At 49.1% G+C, this 18,790-nt stretch overlaps 1 pseudogene; it reads right to left on the bottom strand.

The window, feature by feature from the left end:
* Positions 1-156: 156 nt before the first annotated feature.
* LOC115416004 (CCR4-NOT transcription complex subunit 3-like) overlaps positions 157-18,790 on the bottom strand; it is a 36,526-nt pseudogene continuing 17,892 nt past the window's right edge.

The raw sequence follows: 18,790 nt of genomic DNA on the forward strand, positions 1-18,790 counted from the left end.
CGGCGGAGGTGAGACCAAAAAACTAGTACCGGGTACCAGATTCCAGGTCCTTTTAGTAATGGAAACGCAAAAAGGCTGAGTCGAGTCGAGCCAGTACCGCGCAGTGGAAACGTGGCAGTAGATTCACCACAGAAGAACCAGAGGAGTTCAGTCGATTCACTCAGATCTGAAAGCAGGACTGTAAACTAACAGAGAATTCATCTGTTCAATGTGTGTCAAACTAAAAGTCCAACAGCTGCAGAGGACTGTGGACCAACAGTCAGTTCTGGGTATGGTTGTGGTTCTGGTGCGGTGAACTGGACCCACCTGCTCAAACTTATTGGTGTCAGTTGTGTGTGTGGTTCTGGTTCTGGCTGTGGTTGTGGTTCTGGTGCGGTGAACTGGACCCACCTGCTCAAACTCGTCAGTGATGGTCTTGGGTTCCTCGTGTCTCTGGAACCACATCATGTACTTGGTGTGAAACCTCCACGACTGCTTCTTCAGGGCTTTGGCTGCCAGATACTGGGCCTTGGTACCCTGAGCAGAACCAGAAGCAGAAGGGTGGGATTAAGGTCGGTGAACTGAACACACACACACGCACACACGCACACGCACACACACACACACACACACACATATGAAAACAAAGGAGACATGGACACGGGACTGAAGGGGACACTTCTGTCCACAGTGTGTCCTCAGTCTCATTCGTCCGTTGAGAGTGAGGACAGACAGACAGACGCACTAATAAGTGAGGACACACTGGGGACAGAAGTGTCCACAGCTTTACAGATGGTGTCCACCTTCCACACTTGTCTCTAATCATTGTCCACATGCAGAACCGTCTGAAACTGTCTGAAACTGAAACTGACCTCCAGGTAGTAGAAGATGAAGAAGAGCGTTCAGTGGACAGCCTCTGGTAGAAGTCCACAGAGTCCGAGTGGGGGGCGGCACCTGGTGGTGGAAGGGCAGGGTGGGGCAGGGGTTCCTCATCAGGTACTGTCTGGAAGGACCAGAGAGAGGACAGGGACAAGAAGACAAGATCAAGGACCAGAGAGAGGACAAGGACAAGGTCCACAAAAAAGAGACATCAACCCCAAACTCACATCAACCACTGAGTATCAAACGTAATCTAACCCTAAAACTTGTACATTTCTATCCGGTGAATTGCTGGTTAGCTGGTGTTAGAGCCATTTTTTGTGTTTCAGTTAAAAACTCATATTTATATTTAGGTTTGATTAATCATTAATAATTTATGTATATTATATGAATGTTGAGTAGTAATGGTATGTCTTGATATAATTTTGTGATGCAATGCTATTGGCCGCAAAGATTATAAATATAAAGAAAAAGGAACGGAAGCGGAAGCCTGAGGCTGGAGCATCACAGTCTTTTGACTGCCGCGTAATTTAATTTAGAAATTCATCTTTTGTTTGTATTATTCTAAGTTTTTAAGTAAAGACCGCAAACACAAACGTTGGATTCAAGACCCTTTTGTTTACTGATACGTGACGCGTAAGAAGAACTCCGAGGCTCATGGCTAGTGAGTGATAACCTGCACTCACAGCTGGTTTATATATGTGTTTCCCTCTCCTCAGACTCCTCCTCCAGCTCTTCCGGGGGGACCCCGAGGCGTTCCCAGTCCAGCCCACAGACATAGTCTCTCCAACGTGTCCTAGGACTTCCCCGAGGTCTCCACCCGGTGGGACATGCCCAGAACACCTCCCCAGGGAAGAGTCCAGAAGGATCTGAACCAGATTTCTGATCCACCTCAGCTGGTTCCTCTGGATGTGGGGGAGCAGCGGCTCTACTCTGAGCTCCTCCCTGGTGACTGAGCTCCTCCCCCTATCCCTAAGGGTGACCTCACCCACCCTATGGAGGAAACTCATTTAGACCGCTTGTATCCTGGATCTGGTCCTTTGGGTCCTGACCCAAAGCTCATGACCATGGATGAGGGTCTGAATGTAGACCAGGGCAGATTAACACACTTCATTGTACCCTGGGCAACAATATTCAAGGGCCCCATCATCACAACCCCAGGATCCCTATAATCTGGCAAAATACAGAATAAATTCCAGGAATATATGTAAACATACCCCATACTCCAATATCTAACTATTATCAATTGCATTTTGATGTACAAATGTGTAAATGCTCGTAGAACTATAAGTGCACCACTATAGCCTCTTGTCAAGGCCACTCACTTGCATATGATGATGAAAACAAAACACATCATCATCAGTATAATCTAAAATTGATCCACTACATTAGAAAGAGAGGGAAGTGTCCTCCATTTTCACAAAAAATAAATAAACCATTTCCAAAGTATCCAGTATTTATTTAACACACTTTTTGCCAACACAAATGTATTGAATCGTCAGAAAAAGCCCACAGACAAAACACAAACATAATCTGATAGAATCAGATATGAATTTTAAACAGAAATCCCCTTGTCACCTCAGAATTCAACAAGAGAGTTAAAGTAAGTGCAATGTAAACATCTTGAAATCTGCTTTCTCTCAACAATAAACATATCTCAACATTTTCATGGAGCCACCACAAGGAAAAAATAAATATACAGTATAATCTGAAAATAAACATTTTGGTCCCAGTTTAACTTTTAAACAGAAAACACATCACAATTCAAGGCATGTCAAGGCAAGGGTTAAACATTTTAATACTAAATACTACATATACTATACTATAACCAGTGCGGCTGCTCGTCTTTTAGACAGGGAAGCTCACTGTCTGCTTACATAAAAAAAAAAAAAAAAAAAAAAAAGAATTAAGAAAATGCTCAGTAACCTTATCGTACCAAGTAGGCGTCTTTTTCAGGGACTGGACCAGTGTCCTCTCAATATCCAGTAGACCTAGGCTGCTTAGATTGCCTTGGCTCAGTGTTGTGGGTGTCAGACTTCAGCCTTTTTAAACTACAGATGCTCCTTTCACTCCGACCTAGCCGACAGTTTGATTGATTTAACTATCTACAAAACGATATTAAACTCGAACAAGAAATGATTAAATTATGGAACTGAAACAAGAAAACGCTGAAACTATGTTAAATTGAAACAAGGAAGTCCAATGAGTGTGTTTTATTTACAGTGCAAAAAATGAACGAGTAATTTCGTAGTACTTTCTCTCTTGATTTCCCAGCAGAATGTGTGACGGTATTAAAATGAACTGTGTCAGTGAAGGAGTAGATCTGAAAACAGCTGTCAGTCAAACGGGATTCAGCCTTTCGACCGATCCTCCAATCAGCACGTGGGATTCTAGCTCCAGCCCGTTCGAGCTCCGCCCACAGCTCCATTCACCCGCAGAGACACCCGGTGTCCGGGGGCGGGACAACATCGTGGCATTTATCCAATTACCGTCCAGTTTTGACGCAATGAAAAAAACTGTTCCATTCAGTCCCGTTGAAGCCAGAGCCCGCAGTCTACGGACAAATGCACTGAGCAGAGATGGAGGAGTAAACAGCGCAACGGGAATGTATGAGAAGTGACCAACATCGCGTCCGTTGGTTTGTGATAAAGCTGATTTGAACGAACTCATCTTTGAGATGAACGTGTTTTAACACATTTGTAGTCAATAAAATGTCAACACAACCGTACATATTTAACCATTTAATTTTCATAATTTTAGGGGAAGCCGGGCTTCCCTTGCAGTCTATGAGAAATCGCCACTGCTATAAACATCTGGAAAACCGTCAATTTCTCTCAAAGAAATACTTATCTGACCAATACTAAACTTCCCACTTAGCTGCTTCTCCATGTTTGCAATGTTTGATTCGCGTATGTCGCGTAGTTCTTGACGTCTCACATCCCGCTCAGTGCACGCACGTTGATTTGCGTCACCGCTGATTCGCTTTTTGGACTGACCAATGAGGAGAGGGTCTCAGCTCACGGTCACAGACAGCAGGAGCAGGGTTTCTGTGCAGTGCAATGGCTCCGGGCAGCGGACAGTTTCATTTATAAGCAAAAGATAACCAGATATTTTCGTTATGCCCGAGCTACCCAGGGCCCTTCAGAGGTCGCGGGCCCCTGGGCAATTGCCCAGTTGCCCATATGGTTAATCCGGGCTTGATGTAGACTGATGGTAAATCCAGAGCTTCTCCTTTGGGCTCAGCTCCTTCTGAACCACAACAGACCCATACAAGCACTGCATCACTGCAGACGCTGCACCCATCCACCTGTCAATCTGAACCTCCATCCTTCCCTCACTGTGAACCAGACCCAGATACTTAAACTCCCCTTGGGGTAAAGATTCCCTACCAACCTGGAGAGGGCAAACCACCTTTAACTGGTCCAGAACCATGGCCTCGGATTTAGAGGTGTTGATCCTCATCCTACTCACTTCACACTGGGCTGCAAACCACCCCAGGACATACTGAAGGTCCAGGTTTGATGAGGCCAACAGGACAACGTCATCTGCAAAAAGCAGAGATGAAATCCTGTGGTCCCCAAACCAGACCCCCTCCGGCCCCTGGCTGCGCCTAGAAATACTGTCCATAAAAATAATGAATAGAACCAGTGACAAAGGGCAGCCCTGCTGGAGTCCAACATGCACCTGGAACATGTCTGACTTACTGCTGCCAATGCGAACCATACTCCTGATTCTGTCATACAAGGACCGGACTGCCCTCAGCAGAGGGCCCTGGACCCCATACTCCTGAAGCAACACCCACAGGATACCACGAGGGACATGGTCGAACGCCTTCTTCAGATCCACAAAACACGTGGACTGGTTGGGCAAACTCCCATGGACCCTCAAGCACCCGATGGAGAGTGTAGAGCTGGTTCAGCATTCTGCGACCAGGACGAAAACCACATTGTTCCTCCTGGATCCGAGGTTTGACTATCAGTCGGATCCTCCTCTCCAGTACCTAGAATAGACTTTCTCCAGGAGGCTGAGGAGTGTGATCCCCCGTGGTTGTAGCACATCCTCTGGTCCCCCTTCTTAAAAAGGGGGACCACTACCCCAGTCTGCCAATCCAGAGGTACTGTCCCCGACTGCCACGTGATGTTACAGAGACGTGTCAGCCAAGAAAGTCCTGCACATCCAAAAGGCACTCAGGGCGAATCTCATCCACCCCCGGTGCCCTGCCACTGAGGAGCTATCCAACCACCTGGGTGACTTCAGCTTGGTGATGGACCAGTCCAGTATTCCTTCCACCGTCTGACAACATCCCCAGTGGAGGTCAGCTCCTCCCACTTCCACTGTAAACAGTGTTGGTGGGGAACTGCTTTCCCCTCCTGAGGCACTGGACGGTTTGCAAGAATTTTCTCGAGGCCGACCAATAGTCCTTTTCCATGGCCTCCCCAAACCCCACCCAGACCTGAGTTTTTGCCTCCACAACTGCTCGGGCTGCGGCACGCTTGGCCTGCCGGTACCCATCAGCTGCCTCTGGAGTCCCAAGAGCCAACAAGGCTCCATCAGACTCCTTCTTCAGCTTGACGGCATCCCTTACTTCCGGGGGTCCACCACCGGGCTTGGGGATTGCCGCCACGACAGGCACCGGAGACCCTGCAACCACAGCTCTGAGCAGCCGCTTCGACAATGGAGGTGGAGAACATGGTCCACTCGGACTCAATGTCCCCAGCCTCCTCTGGGATCTGGGAGAAGCTCTCCCGGAGGTGGGAAATGAAGACCACACTGATACTGGGCTCTGCCAGACGTTCCCAACAGACCCTGATGACATGTTTGAGCCTGCCCAGTCTGTCCGGCTCCCTCCTTCGCCAGTGGATCCAACTCACCACCAGGTGGTGATCGGTTGACAGCTCTGCCCCTCTCTTCACCCTGTCCAAAACACAGGGTCAAAGGTCTGATGACACGACAACGAAGTCGATCATCGACCTCTGGTCTAGGGTGTCCTGGTGCCATGTGCACTTGTATGTTTCTATCTGGTTAACTGCTGGACCCCCTGGTTCACAGGTTTTTTTGGGGGGAGTTTTTGGACCCTCCAAGTGCAGGGTTTTTTGGGGGGACAGTCCACTGATCCTGTGGAATGGACTGGTTCAAATCCCTGATGGAATGTTGGGCCTGTGCCCAAATGCACTTTTTCATCCAAACAGATTTTTAGACGTGTTTTAGACAAGCCCAGTTTGGCTTCAGTTTCAGACCGTCCTCATGTTGGTCAGGAGAGAGTTTTCAATTTTAAATTCAACATCATTTTAAACTAAATTCAACTACAATTCTGTCCTTTTAGGGAAGATCAACCAAGCACTGTGTGTGTGTGTGTGTGTGTGTGTTCATGTGTTCTCACAGTGAACATCAGTTCTTCTATAGACCCCCCCCCCCCCCCCCCAAAAAAAAAAAAACACAGTTCTACATTAAAGGACATGAATACAGACCCCCAGAGTATAGACCCCTGAGTACAGACACCCTGAGTACAGACCTGAGTATAGACCCCCTGAGTACAGACCATCTGAGTATAGAATCCCTGAGTACAGACCCCCTGAGTACAGACCATCTGAGTATAGAATCCCTGAGTACAGACCCCCTGAGTACAGACCTGAGTATAGAATCCCTGAGTACAGACTCCTAAGTACAGACCCCCTGAGTACAGACCCCTGAGTATAGACTTCCTGAGTATAGACCATCTGAGTATAGAATCCCTGAGTACAGACCCCGAGTATAGACCCCCTGACTACAGACCATCTGAGTATAGAATCCCTGAGTATAGACCTCCTGAGTATAAACCCCCTGAGTACAGACCCCCTGAGTACAGACCATCTGAGTATAGAATCCCTGAGTACAGACTCCTAAGTACAGACGCCCTGAGTATAGACTTCCTGATAGACCATCTGAGTATAGAATCCCTGAGTACAGACCCCGAGTATAGACCCCCTGAGTACAGACCCCCTGAGTATAGACTCCCTGAGTATAGACTCCCTGAGGATAGACACCCTGAGTACAGACACCTGAGTATAGACCTCCTGAGTACAGACCAAGGTTATAATAGTTTTGGATTTTTAATTATAGTTTAGTTTTAATTAGTTTTGACTTTTTTTTCTCTTATTCAGTTAGTTTTAATTAGTTTTTAGAGCAGGTTTGTTAGTTTTTATTAGTTATCGTTTTTTTCTGAATGCTTAGTTTTAGTTTAGTTTAGTTTAGTTTTAGTATTAGTTTTAGTTATTTCATATATTTTATCTTCCTCATCATCCTATTCAAAGAAATTAGTGAGGCATGGATATGGGTTACCCTGGACACTTTATTTGGGGGTCGGGTTAGGGCGGCTCATGGACTGAGCAGAGACACAATGTACCGTACAATGTCTAAATTCCCTATAGCAGGTTGAGTTGGGGTGCAATCCATACATGTCACTTACGTGAAACAATGCGAAGATGTGCAAAGCAGGAGAGGAGATGCACAAAGCAGCCAGCAGTTAAACCAGATAGAAACATATATAACCAGCTAACCAGCAGTTAAAGCAAAGAAACATATATAACCAGCTAACCAGCAGTTAAAGCAGATAGGAACCTATTATAAACCAGCTAACCAGCAGTTAAAGCAGATAGGAACCTATTATAAACCAGCTAACCAGCAGTTAAAGCAGACAGAAACATATATAAACCAGCTAACCAGCAGTTAAAGCAGATAGGAACCTATTATAAACCACTAACCAGCAGTTAAAGCAGACAGAAACATATAAACCAGCTAACCAGCAGTTAAAGTAGATAGGAACATATTATACCAGCTACCCAGCAGTTAAAGCAGATAGGAACATATATAAACCAGCTAACCAGCAGTTAAACAGATAGGAACATATTATAAACCAGCTAACCAGCAGTTAAAGCAGATAGGAACCTATTATAAACCAGCTAACAGCAGTTAAAGCAGATAGGAACCTATTATAAACCAGCTAACCAGCAGTTAAAGCAGACAGAAACATATATAAACCAGCTAACCAGCAGTTAAAGCAGATAGGAACCTATTATAAACCAGCTAACCAGCAGTTAAAGCAGATAGAAACATATATAAACCAGCTAACCAGCAGTTAAAGCAGATAGGAACATATTATAAACCAGCTACCCAGCAGTTAAAGCAGATAGAAACATATATAACCAGCTAACCAGCAGTTAAAGCAGATAGGAACATATTATAAACCAGCTAACCAGCAGTTAAAGCAGATAGGAACCTATTATAAACCAGCTAACCAGCAGTTAAAGCAGAAACAATATAAACCAGCTAACCAGCAGTTAAAGCTAGGAACCTATTATAAACCAGCTAACCAGCAGTTAAAGCAGACAGAAACATATATAAACCAGCTAACCAGCAGTTAAAGTAGATAGGAACATATTATAAACCAGCTACCCAGCAGTTAAAGCAGATAGGAACATATATAAACCAGCTACCCAGCAGTTAAAGCAGATAGGAACCTATTATAAACCAGCTACCCAGCAGTTAAAGCAGACAGAAACATATATAAACCACTTATAAACATATATAACCCAGTTCCTCATCAGTAAACCACACCTTAGCAGATATCTCATCTCTTAATCATCTCCAGTTCCATTATTAGCCAACTTTGCTTCAGTTCAGTTCAGCTAGCTGTAGCTAGTAACATCAAACGTTTTTTAACATTCTAACAGGTTCCATACCTCTGTAATTGGATTAGTTTTCATCCTCCTCTTTTCTCCTCTTCTAAACTGTGCAGTTCAGGGATTGGAAGGCCTTTTCATGGTGATAAACTCTCCAGTTTTAACCTGGATGCTAGTTCAACACTGACTGTCATTTAGCTCTGCTCTGTCTCTGTCACTCACGCGCACACACACGGTACGCCAAAAAAAAAAAAAAAAAAAAAACCCGACTCATGTATCACTACAGTAAACCCCAGATAGGACTGTGCTGCTTTGTCCCAGCTTTAGTCTGTATGTTCCAGGTAGAGTGGGGACCAGAAGACAACTGGAAACCACCAGTGACCAGACATGACAGACTGGGAAGTGTCGTATGTTGTCACCAGCTCAAACTGCTGGAGCCAAATAAATCAATTTCATATCAATCCGACATTGACAGAGACGAAAACGAAGGGAATTGTATCCATAATTTTTTACGTTTTAGTTAGTTTTGTAAGCTCACGATACAGTTTCAGTTTGTTATCGTTTTTTTCTTTTAATCAGAGTTTTTATTAATTTCAGTTAACGAAAATGTTTTTTCAATTTTAGTTTTCGTCATTTCGTTCGTTTTCGTTAACGATAATAAACTTGGTACAGACCCCCTGAGTATAGACCCCCTGAGTATAGACCTCCTGAGTACAGACCCCCTGAGTATAGACTTCCTGAGTATAGACCTCCTGAGTACAGACCCCCTGAGTACAGACCCCCTGAGTATAGACTCCTGAGTATAGACCTCCTGAGTATAGACCCCCTGAGTACAGACCCCCTGAGTATAGACCCCCTGAGTATAGACCTCCTGAGTATAGACCCTGAGTATAGACCCCCTGAGTACACCCCCTGAGTATAGACCTCCTGAGTATAGACTCCCTGTGCACAGATCCCCTCAGTATAGACTCCCTGGTGTTGGACCCTTTCCTCCTGAAGAACTTCTGGTACAAACTAAAGACTCTTGAACCTGATCCTCTCTGAGTCCGATGGGTGGGGCATGTGTGTCCACGCCGCCTCCTCCATGGCCTGCTGGTAGACCTGGTCTTTGGACAGGGGAACTGGACCCAACGGGCAGACCCCCAGCGATGGCGGGACGCTGACCTCGGACAGCGAGGGCTGAGGCGCCGAGGGGGGGGCGGGGGGGGCAGTGGAGCCGGGGAAGATGTCTGAGGAGACAGAGACGCACCCTGGTGTAGATGAGTCCAGTTTAGACCCGAACCAAAAATATTTAGGGAACACCAGTCATGAGTGAGACGGTCTACGTTTAGAAGGGGTGGAGTGTCAGCTGTGGGTGGAGTTTGGACTAAAAAGGACCTCAGTGAGAGCAGTGTGCACTAGCAGGATATACAGGTGTGCAGATGTGTCTGGGCATGCGCAGATGTGCGGGTGCGTTACCTGGGGTGAGGTGCAGATGTGCGGGAGCGTTACCTGGGGTGGGGTGCAGATGTGCGGGTGCGTTACCTGGGTGGGGGTGCAGATGTGCGGGCGTTACCTGGGGTGGGGTGCAGATGTGCGGGTGCGTTACCTGGGTGGGGTGCAGATGTGCGGGAGCTTTGCCTGGGGTGAGGTGCAGATGTGCGGGAGCGTTACCTGGGGTGGGGTGCAGATGTGCGGGTGCGTTACCTTGGGTGAGGTGCAGATGTGCGGGAGCGTTACCTGGGGTGGGGTGCAGATGTGCGGGTGCGTTACCTGGGGTGAGGTGCAGATGTGCTGGTGGGTTTCCTGGGGTGGGGTGCAGATGTGCGGGTGCGTTACCTGGGGTGAGGTGCAGATGTGCAGGTGGGTTACCTGGGGTGAGGTGCAGATGTGCGGTGCGTTACCTGGGGTGGGGTGCAGATGTGCGGGAGCATTACCTGGGGTGGGGTGCAGATGTGCGGGTGCGTTACCTGGGTGGGGTGCAGATGTGCGGGTGCGTTACCTGGGGTGGGGTGCAGATGTGCGGCGAGCGTTACCTGGGGTGAGGTGCAGATGTGCGGGAGCGTTACCTGGGGTGAGGTTCAGATGTGCGGGAGCGTTACCTGGGGTGAGGTGCAGATGTGCGGGTGCATTACCTGGGGTGAGGTTCAGATGTGCGGGAGCATTACCTGGGGTGGGGTGCAGGTGTGCGGGTGCGGGTGCGTTACCTGGGGTGAGGTGCAGATGTGCAGGTGGGTTACCTGGGGTCAGGTGCAGGGCAGTGCTGTCCCCCTCTCTCCCTGAACCGTGTGCTGCTCGCTCGGTCATGGCCTTCAGGCTGCTCAGAGGCTCCTGGACCTGATGCACAAACAAGGAGACTCATGGGAAAACTGAGGGAAGCAGATGCCTGCGCTGGGGTTCTGAAGCCCAGCCCACAGACCACGATAAAGGGTGGAGTTAGGGTCTTGGTTAGGGGTGGGGTCTTGGTTAGGAGTGGGGTCAGGGTTAGGGGTGGAGTCTTGGATAGGGGTGGGGTCAGGGTTAGGAGTGGAGTCTTGGTTAGGGGTGGGGTCAGGGTTTAGGGGTGGGGTCTTGGTTAGGGGTGGGGTCAGGGTGTGGTTCTCACCTTGCTGCTGTCGGTGGACTGTGTGTAGGATAGTGGTCCGTTCATCAGGCTGACACCGTTGCCAGTTTTGGCCTCGCTGTAGGAGGAGGGTGAAGGAGAGGAGGAGGAGAAGCTGAGGCAGCCCAGTAAACTGGGACCAGTGTCCATACTGGGAACAGTGGACAGGATAAACACACACAGTTAGCCTTAGACAGACAGTGAACTGTGGATCTGAGATTTAGACTGGAGGGTCAGGGTTTAAGGTGGGTTAGGGTTTAAGGTGGGTCAGGGTTGGGGTTAGGGTTTTAAGGTGGGTTAGGGTTTAAGGTGGGTCAGGGTTTAAGGTGGGTTAGGGTGAAGATTTAAGGTAGGTTAGGGTTTAAGGTGGGTTAGGGTTACGATTTTAAGGTGGGTTAGGGTTTAAGGTGGGTTTGGGTTTAAGGTGGGTCAGGGTTTAAGGTGGGTTAGGGTTTAAGGCTGGTCAGGGTTTAAGATGGGTTAGAGTTAAGGTTGAAGGTGGGTTAGGGTTTAAGGTGGGTCAGGGTTAGGGTTTTAAGGTGGGTCAGGGTTTTAAGGTGGGTCAGGGTTTAAGGTGGGTTAGGGTTTTAAGGTGGGTCAGGGTTTAAGGGGGTTAGGGTTTAAGGCGGTCAGGGTTTAAGATGGGTTAGAGTTAAGGTTGAAGGTGGGTTAGGGTTTAAGTGGTCAGGGTTAGGGTTTTAAGGTGGGTCAGGGTTTTAAGGTGGGTCAGGGTTTAAGGTGGGTTAGGGTTTTAAGGTGGGTCAGGGTTTAAGGTGGGTTAGGGTTTTAGGTGGGTTAGGGTTTAAGGTGGGTCAGGGTTTAAGGTGGGTCAGGGTTTAAGGTGGGTTAGGGTTTTAAGGTGGGTCAGGGTTTAAGGTGGGTCAGGGTTTTAAGGTGGGTCAGGGTTTGAGGTGGGTTAGGGTTTAAGGTGGGTCAGGGTTAGGGTTAAAGATGGGTTAGGGTTTTAAGGTGGGTCGGGGTTTAAGGTGGGTCAGGGTTAGGGTTTTAAGGTGGGTCAGGGTTTAAGGTGGGTTAGTGTTTAAGGTGGGTCAGGGTTTAAGGTGGGTTAGGGTTTTAAGGTGGGTCAGGGTTTTAAGGTGGGTCAGGGTTTAAGGTGGGTCAGGGTTAGGGTAAGGGTTTTAAGGTGGGTCAGGGTTAAGGTGGGTTAGGGTTTAAGGTGGGTCAGGGTTAGGGTTAAAGATGGGTTAGGGTTTTAAGGTGGGTCAGGGTTTAAGGTGGGTCAGGGTTAGGGTGGGTTAGGGTTTTAAGGTGGGTCAGGGTTTAAGGTGGGTTAGGGTTAGAGTGGGTCAGGGTTAGGGTTAAGGTGTGTTAGGGTTTTAAGGTGGGTCAGGGTTTAAGGTGGGTCAGGGTTAGGGTAAGGGTTTTAAGGTGGGTCAGGGTTTGAGGTGGGTTAGGGTTTAAGGTGGGTCAGGGTTAGGGTTTTAAGGTGGGTCAGGGTTTAAGGTGGGTCAGGGTTAGGGTTATGGTGGGTTAGGATTTTAAGTGGTCAGGGTTTAAGGTGGGTCAGGTTAGGGTTTAAAGTGGGTTAGGGTTTTAAGGTGGGTTAGGTTTAGGGTTTTAATGAGGGTTAGGGTTTATGGTGGGTTAGGGTTTTAAGGTGGGTTAGGGTTTTAAGGTGGGTTAGGGTTTAAGGTGGGTTAAGGTTAGGGTTTTAAGGTGGGTTAGGGTTTAAGGTGGGTTAGGGTAAGGGTTTAAGGTGGGTTAGGGTAAGGGTTTTAGGGTGGGTTAGGGTTTAAGGTGGGTTAGGGTTAGCGTTTTAAGGTGGGTTTTTTGGTGGGTTAGGGTTAGGGTTAGCGTTTTAAGGTGGGTTAGGGTTATATGGTGGGTTAGGGTTTGGTGGTTAGGGTTTAAGGTGGGTTAAGGTTAGGGTTTTAAGGTGGGTTAGGGTTTAAGGTGGGTTAGGGTAAGGTTTTAGGGTGGGTTAGGGTTTAAGGTGAGTTAGGGTTAGGGTTCAGTGTGATCTGAACACCAGTTCTATCCCATTGAAGTGTTTTTCATTTCTGTTCTCCTGTTAGTTCACTGCCTGTACTCACAGCTGATTGGCTGTAGAGGTCAGACTGGGGGGTTGGCTGCTTTGTGATTGGCTGGCACTGCTGAGGGTGGAGTCTGCTGTGCTGTCTGCTACCACAGAACTATAACCTGAAATGAACAAGAAAAACAAGACCAAAGGTCAGATGTGTGGAGCCTTTAAGCCCTTAGGGTCAGGGTTAGGGTGGGTTAGGGTTAGGGTGGGTTACGGTCAGGGTCAGGGTAAGGGAGGGTTAGGGTTAGGGTGGGTTACGGTCAGGGTCAGGGTTAGGGTCGGGGTTAGAGTGGGTCAGGGTTAGGGTTAGGGTTAGGGTTAGAGTGGGTCAGGGTTAGGGTCAGGGTTAGAGTGGGTCAGGGTTAGGGTCAGGGTTAGGGTGGGTTAGGGTCAGGGTTAGGGTCAGGGTTAGGGTCAGGGCTATAGGTGGGTCAGGGTTAGGGTTAGGGTCAGGGTTAGAGTGGGTCAGGGTTAGAGTGGGTCAGGGTTAGAGTGGGTCAGGGTTAGGTTAGGGTCAGGTCAGTGTTAGGGTTGGGTTAGGGTCAGGGTTAGAGTGGGTCAGGGTTAGGGTCAGGGTCAGGGTTAGAGTGGGTCAGGGTTAGGGTCAGGGTTAGAGTGGGTCAGGGTCAGGGTTAGGGTTAGAGTGGTCAGGGTTAGGGTCAGGGTTAGAGTGGGTCAGGGCTAGGGTCAGGGTCAGGGTTAGAGTGGGTCAGGGTCAGGGTTAGGGTTAGAGTGGGTCAGGGTCAGGGTTAGAGTGGGTCAGGGTCAGTGTTAGAGTGGGTCAGGGTTAGAGTGGGTCAGGTTAGGGTTAGGGTCAGGGTCAGGTTCAGGTTAGAGTGGGTCAGGCAGGGTTAGAGTGGGTCAGGGTTAGAGTGGGTCAGGGTCAGAGTCAGGGTTAGAGTGGGTCAGGGTTAGGGTTAGGGTCAGGTCAGGGTTCAGGTTAGAGTGGGTCAGGGTCAGGGTTAGAGTGGGTCAGGGTTAGGGTCAGGGTTAGAGTGGGTCAGGGTTAGGTCAGGTTAGAGTGGGTCAGGGTTAGGGTCAGGGTTAGAGTGGTCAGGGTCAGAGTCAGGGTTAGAGTGGGTCAGGGTTAGGGTCAGGGTTAGGGTCAGGGTTAGAGTGGGTCAGGGTTAGGGTCAGGGTTAGGGTTAGAGTGGGTCAGGGTCAGGGTTAGAGTGGGTCAGGGTTAGAGTGGGTCAGGGTAGGGTTAGGGTCAGGGTCCGGGTTCAGGTTAGAGTGGGTCAGGGTCAGGTTAGAGTGGGTCAGGGTTAGAGTGGGTCAGGGTCAGAGTCAGGTTAGTGGGTCAGGGTTAGGGTCAGGTTAGGGTCAGGGTTAGAGTGGGTTAGGGTTAGGGTCAGGGTCAGGGTTAGAGTGGGTCAGGGTCAGGGTCAGGGTTAGAGTGGGTCAGGGTCAGGGTCAGTGTTAGAGTGGGTCAGGGTTAGAGTGGGTCAGGGTTAGGGTTAGGGTCAGGGTCAGGGTTCAGGTTAGAGTGGGTCAGGGTCAGGGTTAGAGTGGGTCAGGGTTAGGGTCAGGGTTAGAGTGGGTCAGGGTTAGGGTTAGAGTGGGTCAGGGTCAGAGTCAGGGTTAGAGTGGGTCAGGGTCAGAGTCAGGGTTAGAGTGGGTCAGGGTCAGAGTCAGGGTTAGAGTGGGTCAGGGTTAGGGTCAGGGTTAGAGTGGGTCAGGGTCAGAGTGGGTATGGGTCAGGGTTAGGGTCAGGGTCAGGGTTAGAGTTAGGCTGGTTCAGGGTTAGGCTGGCGTTGTGCAGCTCCATCCTCAGACACAGCAGCATCTGTTAGAAGAACTGGGCTGTGTTCCCAGAGTTTCCCCTCACAGTTCACAGAGCGAAACAGCCCTGGGACAAACAGCTGACCCACAGACTCATACATTAACTGTGGTAAATATCCAGGATGTATTTGGGAATTTTAGTAGCTTAAAATTCTATTGAAGTTCTGGGCCTGTATTGCCAACTAGTAGATAAATCATCACAGATCTATTGATTTTGGTTGGATTTGAATCATTTTTTCAGTAGTATGAGTATTTGTTTGGTGAAAAGAATGGCATATTGGCTGATGTCAGAACTTGGGGGAATAGTTGATTGCCAATGAAGTAAAGTTGAAAATATTGGAAAAAAAGTGAGAAAATGCCAAAAAAAATTTTGCATTAAATTGAGCCAAAATCATGCAGAAATGTGTTTTGACAATTATTTTCATTGAAGGTTGTCACCATGTGTGTTTGCATCTGGAATGCATTTATTCACAGCTTACCCAGCCCACAGACGATTGAAGGAAAATTGTCATTTTCCCAAATTTTATATCAAAAAATGAGGGGTACATACACTAATAAGACCATAGTTTTTTTCGCAATGTTTCCAGCAGAGCAGACCCTCCAATTATTGGTCCTTAGGATCAAAATTAACAAAAAAAAAACACAAATAAAAAGTATGGCAGACCATGTCAAGTTCAACCCATTTTTGAGACTTTGGCTCCCGACTGTCATGTTTGTGTTCCTGGTGAACATCTGCTTCAACGTGAGTCTGTACTCACATTCCATCACCTTTTCACACTCCTGTGCAGATACGTACTTGTGCACCTCTTTAGCTTACCGGCCGACAGGCGGTAAGCTATTGTCGTCATGCGGCCTCCGGGGCCGTCGTCGTCTGTCGTCGTCTGTCGTCGTCGTCGTCGTCGTCGTTGTCGTCGTCTGTCGTCGTCTGTCGTCCATTACAAAAATTTCAATCGTCTTCTTCTCCGAAACTACAATTCAAATTGACTTCAAACTTGGGATATACCTTCTTTATAATGATGTCAACAAAAGTTAGTGAAATTATTTGGATCTGGATCTGATTCTGGATTTGGTGCGACTTTGAAAAATGTTCCCATTCTAACAGATAGGAAGTGGACTGATCCAATAAATCAGTATCAATGATATCAAGTTGGACTTTTAACTTTTTACAGATCTGATTGGAATATGACCAAAACACGGGCTATTTCTGTAATAGAATGAATACACAGAACTGGGTGAGATTAAATGGATCTGGATACATTTCCCAAAGTTTTTAATTTAGCCAGTGAGCTAAAGGGCCATTGGTCCAATTTTTTTTCACACTCCTGTGCACTATCAGAAACTTACTGGTGCTTCCGTTCTGCTTCGGTCGACTCGGTGGATGGACACAGAGTGATGAACTTCCTCCGCTGACTCCTGCTCCACCACTTCCTGCCGATCCCTGCCTCCTCCGCCGTTGCCGATGACCCCGACGTCCCCCCCCCCCATGCCCCCCCCAACACCAACCCTTCCCCAGGGCTGGGCGCTAACAGAGCAGAACCCTGCAGCCCGGCTGACTGGACGCCAGACCCAGAATCCCGGAGGACATGCTGCCTGCCCCCGGCGCCGCGCCCAGTAGACCTGCCGTCGTGGACGTCGGCCCGCCCATGCCATGCTCCCACTTCCGATGGAGCCTGCCGAGCCTATAACCGCCGAGGTGCCGACCCCACCCAGAGAGCCAACCGCACCCGAAGCCGCTGCCTGAGCGTAGGCACCGGGGCGGAGCCGGACAGCAGGCCCCCCATCGTACTCAGGGACAAGCCCAGCCCCCCGACACAGAGGCAGGGCTGAGGCTCCTGCCCAGGGTCAGGCTCAGGCTGAGGCCCAGGCTGTTGGAAGTGGGCAGGGATCCTGACGGAGCGGTGGATGTGAGGAGCCCCTGTAGAATGGGGTTGGGGGGCGAGGAGGCAGAGGAGGGGGCGTGGCTATGGTGGAGGTGCTGGGGATGGGGGTGGGTGGAGCTACAGAGGCGCTGGCTGAGTGTTTGGATGGTAGCTGCTGCAGTGCTGACTGGGTGCAGCGGCTGCGGGGGGGCGCTGCTGTAGCTGCCGCTGGAGGTGGGGGGGGGGGTGCACACCAAACTCCCTGAGCTGCTGAGGTGACCGGTGGTCCCAGTGCCGCTGCTTCCTCCGCTCCCCGTGATGGTCGCCATGGAGATGAGTAAGGACGAGTTCAGCCCCGAGACAGAGGAAGAAGAGGATGAAGAGGAAGATAACAAGGAGGAAGAGGAGGAAGAGGGGTTTCCATTTTTCACAGGAGACTGAGGCGACACAGATTTTAAAGGGTTAAGTGGACTGGACTGGACTCGAACTGGACTGGATGAGCTTGGCACTCGACTTGGTCCGTTCTACTGTCCACTTACTTTGCACATGGTGAAGCCCCGCCCCTCTTTAAACCCACCTGACTCACTTCACTGTCAGTCAATTGTCCCCTTAGTGAAGCCCCCACCCCTCTTTATAACCCCACCTGACTCACCTTCACTGTCAGTCAATTGTCCCCTTAGTGAAGCCCGCCCCTCTTAAACCCACCTGACTCACTTCACTGTCAGTCAATCGTCCCCTTAGTGAAGCCCCGCCCCTCTTTAAACCCACCTGACTCACTTCACTGTCAGTCAATCGTCCCCTTAGTGAAGCCCCGCCCCTCTTTAAACCCACCTGACTCACTTCACTGTCAGTCAATCGTCCCCTTAGTGAAGCCCACGCCCCTCTTTTCAACCCACCTGACTCACTTCACTGTCAGTCAATCGTCCCCTTAGTGAAGCCTCGCCCTTTCTTTAAACCCACCTGACTCACTTCACTGTCAGTCAATCGATCCCCTTAGTGAAGCCCCCGCCCCTCTTTAAACCCACCTGACTAACTTCACTGTCAGTCGATCGTCCCTTAGTGAAGCCCCCACCCCTCTTTAAACCCACCTGACTCACTTCCACTGTCAGTCGATCGTCCCCTTAGTGAAGCCCCACCCCTCTTTAACCCACCTGACTCACTTCACTGTCAGTCGATCGTCCCCTCTTCTTGTCGTCTTCTGAGTTCTCCTGAAAACATGCACAAAGCTATTTAGGTAAAAACAAATGAACTACTCGTCCTCCTTTTACAGCTTTGAACATTGTGAACAAACTCGAACAAACTGACCTGGGCTGACTAGCACTGACACTAACAATAGGAGTAATTTTCCTCCAATACCAATCTACCAATTTCTGTTGTTCCAGTCACTGGTGACCACTAAGGGGTAGCAGACAGATCCACGAGCTGGGCCCAGGGTTGCAGACCCACCCCACCCCCCCCCCCAAAACGGACTGTGACAAGTGCACCAAGGTGGACTCCTGACTACTACATGACAGTCAATCCAAAGTAGTGTAGGCTGTTACCGTAGTACCGGTGGCAGGAGAGGGGGGGATGGGGAAGATGAGGTGGTGGAGGTGGGCGTGCTGCTGGAGTGGAGGAAGAGCTCCTCCTCCAAGTGGGAGTGTCCTGAGGGAGGTGCGCCACCAGAGACTGGGCTGAGGAGAACACACACAGGTTAGGGTTAAGGATGTTTCAGAACATTGAAACACACAAAGCAGGAGGTGAACACCTTCAACATTTAAAGGTGCAGGAGACTTCGTGACCAATTCTTCATCGTCTCTGTTCATCCTTCAGTCATATCCTCAGTTTCATGAATCTGTTCGTCTCTCTGTCATTCCTCAGCTGAATCTCTTACATTACAGTGAAACAGTGTCCTAGTTCCGTCCACCACAAACACTACATGTTTTCATTCAGAGCCTGGGAGGGAACTGGGCATCTGAGTAATTTTTTGTCGTGATGTGCATTGTGGGAAACAGAGGTTCAACCTCCT

This window comes from Sphaeramia orbicularis, unplaced genomic scaffold (genome assembly GCF_902148855.1).
Source record: "Sphaeramia orbicularis unplaced genomic scaffold, fSphaOr1.1, whole genome shotgun sequence".
Classification (NCBI taxonomy): domain Eukaryota; kingdom Metazoa; phylum Chordata; class Actinopteri; order Kurtiformes; family Apogonidae; genus Sphaeramia; species Sphaeramia orbicularis.